This window comes from Crocodylus porosus, unplaced genomic scaffold (genome assembly GCF_001723895.1).
Source record: "Crocodylus porosus isolate Cpor-Errol unplaced genomic scaffold, CroPor_comp1, whole genome shotgun sequence".
NCBI classification, from domain to species: Eukaryota; Metazoa; Chordata; order Crocodylia; family Crocodylidae; genus Crocodylus; species Crocodylus porosus.
In genome coordinates, this window is record NW_017728931.1 from 109,685,445 (window position 1) to 109,692,283 (window position 6,839).

Genomic DNA, 6,839 nt, shown 5'->3' on the forward strand with positions numbered 1-6,839 from the left:
AATCACGGCCAGCCTTGGGGAAAATAACACCCTGGGCAAACTTGTATTTTGGCACTCTTTTCATTCCTGCTCCTGTTCCCCCTACTTCACCCCCGAAGCACTGCTGCAGGCAGAGGAGAGGCAGGCAGGTAGGGGCAGAAAGTGCAGTCTGGCGGGGACATGGAGTGGCATGGTGTGCCAGGCATGTGGGCAGGCAGGCACCACTGCTGCTGTGTGGGAGCAAGATGACCTGCCTGCACATGCCTGGCTTAGCTTCTCCTGAGGCTGGGCTGGACTGGGCCCTGCTCCTCCAGCCTGGGGGGGGAGGGGTGGAGAGTGCTGCTGGACCACGGGCTGCTTGTGTGTGTGTGTGTATGTGTGTGTGTGTGTATGTGTAGGTGTAGGGTGCCGCCCTGGGCAGTCACCCATGTCGCCTTCCTTGGATTCAGTCGGTAGAAATGTAACACTTGTATGTTGTGTGCACGTTTAATAACATTTTGTTCAAGATTCCTTGCTGCACTTTCTTTCCTTCCTTTTTATCAGGATAGTCTGCTCTCCTGGTCCCCTTTTCTCCTCAGATTTGCTTCCCATAGAATCCTCCCTACTAGTTCTCTGATTTTATTAAAGTCTGTTTTTCTGAAGTCCAATTTCTTTTTTCTTCTGCTGTCCTTGCTTCCTTTCCCAAGGATCTTGAACTCTCATTTCATGGTCACTTTGCTGAATTGGGACTATAAAATGTTTTATCAAGAGAGGCCACTAAGTAGTTGGGGACTTATTATATAAAGTCTATTGCCATAATAATGGAAACTGTGATTTTATTCTCAAAATGTTCCTGTAAGTTTACCCTATTTTAGAAATAGAGAACAAAGGCATAGAAGAACTATTATTCAAGAGGCCTGTTTCCCCAGACAGAGAGTGATCTTACGTTTCCTGAAATCCACTCCAGTACTTTAACCATAATACCATGTTACATCCTTACCATTTTCAAAGGAGCAGTGTAGTGCATTCATGCAGATAACAGCATATTTCCTGCTATTACATATTAAATCTAATGGCTTTGTGATAGCATGCACAAACCTAGTACAGTTACTTAATGCTTTATTGCAGTGAAGAGAGGGAACTTCCCTGTCTTCCAATGTATGGCTTAAACTATCAGGAATGAAAGCTAGTTTCTCATGGGTGATGAATGGTATTGGTACATTTATAGTTCATCAATGACGGAATGCTTGTTACAAAAAAGATGATCTGATTATAAATCAGGAAAATGTTTTTTGCTTGTCCCTCTTGGTATTAAAATGTTGCTGCTCTCTGCCCTTTGTTCAAGAAAAAAGGTCTTGCCTATGAGCTGGGTAAGATCATTTGGAATAAATAGAGAATAATTCAGTTTATTAGTTTGTAACAGAAAAACAATAAAGACAATGCTAAAGAGAGATAAATCTTCCATTTATTTTTCCTGTTTGACTTTGGCTAGTGAAGAACTGGCCCAACATTTGTAGTACAATTGTAAACTGGGTATAACGGTTCCGAAGGACAGGCAGGAGAGAAGGGGAGCATGAGCTGTGCTTTATATAAAAGAGCTGTATGATTACTCAGAGCTCCAATATGTAACTAGAGGTAGCCTGTTGAAAATCTCTGGGTTAGTGTCAGAGGGGAGAACAACAAGGGTGCTGTTGTAGTGGGTGTCTGCTATAGACCACCAGACCAGGAGAATGACGTGGATGAGGCTTTCTTCAAATGGCTAGCAGAAGTTTCCCAATCACAGGCCCTGATTCTTATGGGGGACTTCAGTGACCTTGATATCTGCTGAAAGAGCAATACAGCAGTACACAGGCAATCCAGGAAGCTTTCTGACAATGTTGGGGACAACTTCCTAGTGTGAGTGGTAGAGAGACCAGTTATGGTCCATGGTTTTCTTGACCTGCTACTCACAAGCAGGGAAGAATTGGTGGGGAATGTAGTACTGGATGGGAACTTGGGCAGCAGTGACCACAAGAGGATTTAGTTTAGGATCCTGAGGAAAGAAAGGAAGGAGAGCTTCCTGGGTTTCAGAAAAGCAGACTGCTTCACTCTGGGAACTGAAGGGCAGGATCTCCTGGGAGGCCAGTGTGAAAGAGCCCCAGCCCTGAGCAGCCTCAGGAGAAGTGAGGCAGGTCCCGCCGCACCGGTAAATTGTCGGTGGCGGTGGGGCGTGGGGTGCGCGATAGGCGGTGCAGCCATGGTCGGGGTGAGATTGCCTGCAGGCCACCGAGCAGGCCTGACTCCGAAGGCAAGCTTCCCGCAGGGCCCCAAGGCATGAGGCTTAATTACCTCCTTCAGGTGTGTGGCGGTGCCGGCGGGCACAAAAGCAGCACCGTCGCGGAGAAGCGGCAGACCGGAAGGGCCGGGAGAGGAGTGGATCCCCGGCAGAAGCTCGGAGCGGCAAAGGCTTGCTGACACGCCCCCGGCACGCGTGTTTTGGGGAAAGGGTAAGGCCCCGGAGGGGCAAGGCACTAGGGGTGACAAGGCCCGAAGCCAATTGAGGTGGTTGTGAAGGCTGGGGGGGGCCACCCTGCCCCAGCTGAAGGCTGTTTGGCCGGCAGCCGGAAGAAGTAGGCTACGGGACTCGGCCACAGTGCGTTGGGGGCAGGAGGCAGAGCCACCCAGGTGGTGCAGGGACGCTCCAGTGACAGACGGCGGACCCCAATAGAGAGACGAAAGCCTCCCGAAAGAGGCGAGCGGGACTTGCGGGGACCCGGAGGCAGACACCCGTACAGGAACTGACTGTTGGCTTATGGGTTACTAACTTTGCGTTTGACATTTGAGGCATTATCCCACCCCCCCACCAGATGGGAGGCTAGGTGGGCAACCCGGACTTGGTCACGGAGGCCCGGGCGAGGGTGTAGGGGAGGAAGGAGCCCTCAAGGATCTTGGACTTGGATCAATGGGAGGTCCCACTTCCAGACGTGCACACGCCACCATATACACACTGAACCAAGGGAACATCGAAGTCGTGGCAGGTGGACCTGGCACGAGCATCCCCGGAGCAGGGGCCACAACTGGAGATTAGTGGATAATCATCCGTAGGCACCCTAGCGAGCGTACTCGTCAACGGACGCATGGACATTTTTGGTGCATTGGCCGGGAAGTGACGATGGCCTTCTGAGCACACGTTACCACCGCAATGGAGCACCAGGAGGCTGGACAGATTGTGGACCCTATGCACCAGCTACTAAGCATGGTAGTACAGCTGCTTCAACAACAACAACAGTCCGTAAGGCAGACGACCTTGCAGGAGCACTGGATGCAGCAACAAACGTGGATACCCAGGGGCGGTGGAGAGTGGCGCATGCCAAAGATGACGCTGGAGGAAGACCCAGAGGCCTTTCTCGAAATTTTTGAGAGAGCGGCCATAGCGGCAGGAGTCGACAAGGCGAAATGGGCCGGCCAGCTGGGCATCCTGCTTATCGGGCAGGCACAGGCGGCGTACAGGGCCATGTCGAGGAGCGACACTGTGGACTACGAGAAGGTAAAGGGGGAGATCCTCTGCCGACTAGACATTACACCAGAGAGGCGCAGACAGGCCTTTAGGGAGAGGAAGGCGGCGGAGGTAAGGACTCCCCGTATCTTATGGCAGACTCTAGCGGACCTACTGGGCAAATGGCTCAGGCCAGAAATTGCCTCCAAAGAACAGATAATAGATCTGGTCCTGATGGAGCAGTTCATTAATGACCTCGAGGAGGAGACCCAAAACTGGGTAAGGTGCCACTGCCCCACCTCCTCTCGGGAGGCACTGCAGTGGGCTGAGCAGTTTGACGCCGCCCAGGGAGAATGACACTGGACGAGTGGCCCAAAAGGGGCAGATCTTACGGCTAGGCGAACTGCTGACAGTAAAGGGATCAAGAAAGGGGGAGGACAAGGTCCCGCCTGCTTTACGTGCGGAAGGAAGGGGCATTTCGCGAGAAGCTGCCCGCAGGGGATACGAGGGAGTTCCCTTAGAGAAAGGTACCATCAGGATGACCACCAGGCCCCCGAAGTAATGCCAGAGGTGGAGGCAATGGACTGTGGGGTGGGCAGCCATCACCTGGCCCACATCCAACCTTTGCCTAAGGTGCAAGCGTGGGTGGAAGGAGTCCCCATTCAGGCAGTGGTGGACACTGGATGTACCCAGTCCCTGGTTAGGCCCTCACTCATTAGGTGGGAACAGGCCCCCCAATGTGAGGGCATCAACCAGGTGTGCCTCCATAAGCAGAGAAGCTACATTGAACGGCGGGTGCTGACCGTCCGTGTAGGGGAAACCCAGCACAGGATCCCGGTCGGGCTAGGAGAAGGAATATTGTACCCTATGATCCTGGGCCGTGATTGGCCCGAGATCTTCGATATCCTCGCGTTGGGGAGAAAGTGCCGGAGCAAAGGTGGAGGCCTGGCGGGGGAAGAAGGTCGGGAGGTCGACGCCTTACAGATTGGCGAGCTGACCCAGTCAGAGCCGTTCTGGCAGGAACAGGAGACAGACCCCGAACTGCGCGCCTTCTGGGAGATAGATGCTCGGGAAGATACCCCCCAGGTAAGCCCCACGAGTTGCACCAAGTGCACCCCACATATAGAAATAAGGAATGGACTGCTTTATAGGGTGAAGCGGGGAAGGTGCGAGGGTGAAGAGGTAGCGCAGTTAATAATCCCACGTACTTTCCGGGACCAGCTATTATGGCTGGCCCACAAACACCCTCTTGGAGGGCACCTGGGAAGGGATAAAACGGAGGCATGGCTGATTCACTGCTGTTTCTGGCCCCATCTTTATGAAGATGTGGATAAGTATTGTCGCTCATGTCACGCCTGCCAAAAAGTTAGCTCGCACAGGCCGCAGAAGGCCCCACTGCAGCCCGTGCCAGTGGTATGGGAGGCTTTCTCTTGGGTAGCGCTAGATGTAGTGGGCCCACTCCCTAAAAGTGTAGCTGGGCACCAGTACATTTTGGTGTTAATAGATTACACCACCAGGTTCCCTGAGGCTATCCCTCTGAGGGTGGTGACTGCCACTAAGGTGGCCGATTCATTAATGCATTGGGTCTCTATGTTTGGGATTCCATGGGAAATAGTTATGGACCAGGGGTCCAACTTTATGTCCACAGTCCTAAAAGCTTTTTGCAAAGTACTCCAGATTAAGCACTTCGGACTACTGTATATCATCTGCAGACCAATGGGCTGGTGGAGCGGTTTAATGGGACCCTAAAGGGGATGCTGAGCGGTGCACCTAAGAGGAGCCCTGCAGGTGGAGCCTAATGATCCCACCCTTGCTATTTGCAGTGAGGGACGCCCCTCAAGCCTCTCTAGGCTTTTCCCCCTTTGAGTTAACGTTTGGGCATTGGCCCTGTAGTCTGTTGGATATTAAATGAGAAGAATGGGAGGCTGGGCCCGAGCACGGGGGAAGGATGAGGGAATACGTACAAGAAATGTGAGACCAGCTGCAAGCAGCCCATGATATCGCATTGGCTAACTTAGAACAGGCCCAGGTGCGCCAGAAAGGGAGCTATGATAGCAGGGCACAGCCCCGGGAGCTTAAGATAGGGCAGAAAGTGCTGCTGATGTTACCCAATGCCACTAGCAAGTTCTCAAAGCAGTGGCAAGGCCCCTTCTCGGTTGTAAGGAAGGTGGGGCCGGTTGATTATGAGATCCTGCGCCCTGGGGCCAAACGGGAATGCCAGATATTTCATGTTAACCTGCTTAAAGAGTGGCACGAACCAGAGGGACTCCTGATCTCACCAGGGCGAGGTCGAGGGGAGGTACCCATAGGGGTGCACCTCAGCCTGTCCCAGGAACGGCAGTTAATGGGGCTAGTCTATGAGTTCCATGACATCTTCACAGAGCATCCCAGAAAGGCGCGCGATGTGAAGCATCAGATTATCACCAAGGAAGGGCGAATAGTGAGGGAATGGTGGCAACGCATCCCATACCATAAGCGTGCGCTAGTAGAAAAGGAAATCAAGATGATGCTAGAGCAGGGGATCATAACTCCCTCCCGGAGCCCATGGCGCAGCCCAATAGTACTGGTAGAAAAACCAGATGGGAGCCTGAGGTTGTGCATAGATTTCCGAAGATTAAACGAATTGACACAGTTCGATGCATTCCCGATGCCACATATAAATGAGCTAGTGGAGTGCATCGGTCAAGCCAAATACATCTCGACCCTCGATTTGTCGAAGGGATATTGGCAAATCCTGCTCCGGGAAGAGGACCAGTGCAAAACGGCGTTTGGCATGCTGTGGGGTCTCTTTGAATTTAAGCGTATGCCCTTTGGGCTCAACGGAGCCGCTGCTACCTTCCAGAGATTAATGGATTGGGTCTTGGCGCCCCACCAAAGGTATGCAGCGGCCTATATTGACGATATTATCATATACACGGACACCTGGGAGCAACATTTGCGGGCCCTGCGAGCTGTCCTACTAGAACTGAGGCAGGTCGGGCTGACTGCCAACCCAAAAAAATGCGCATTAGGAAAGCGCAAAACCAAGTACCTAGGTTTTCTAGTAGGGCAAGGCTGTGTCCGGCCGCTGACAGACAAGGTGGCGACCATCAGAGACTACAAAGCGCCGACCACAAAAAAACAGATGAGAGCATTCTTGGGGTTGGCTAGCTACTACCAGCACTTTATTCCTCGGTTCACGGAAATTGCGGCGCCTCTGGTGGAAACCACTAAAAGCCATCGGTTCGGAGTAATTGAATGGACCCAAGAACAGCAAGAGGCCTTTGAAGAGATAAGAAAAGCCCTGTGTCAGGAGGTGGTCCTGCATACCCCCAACTTCGCTATCCCGTTCACTTTACAGACTGATGCCTCAGCAACCGCTTTGGGGGCGGTCCTTTCACAAGAAACGGATGGGGTGGAGCGGCCC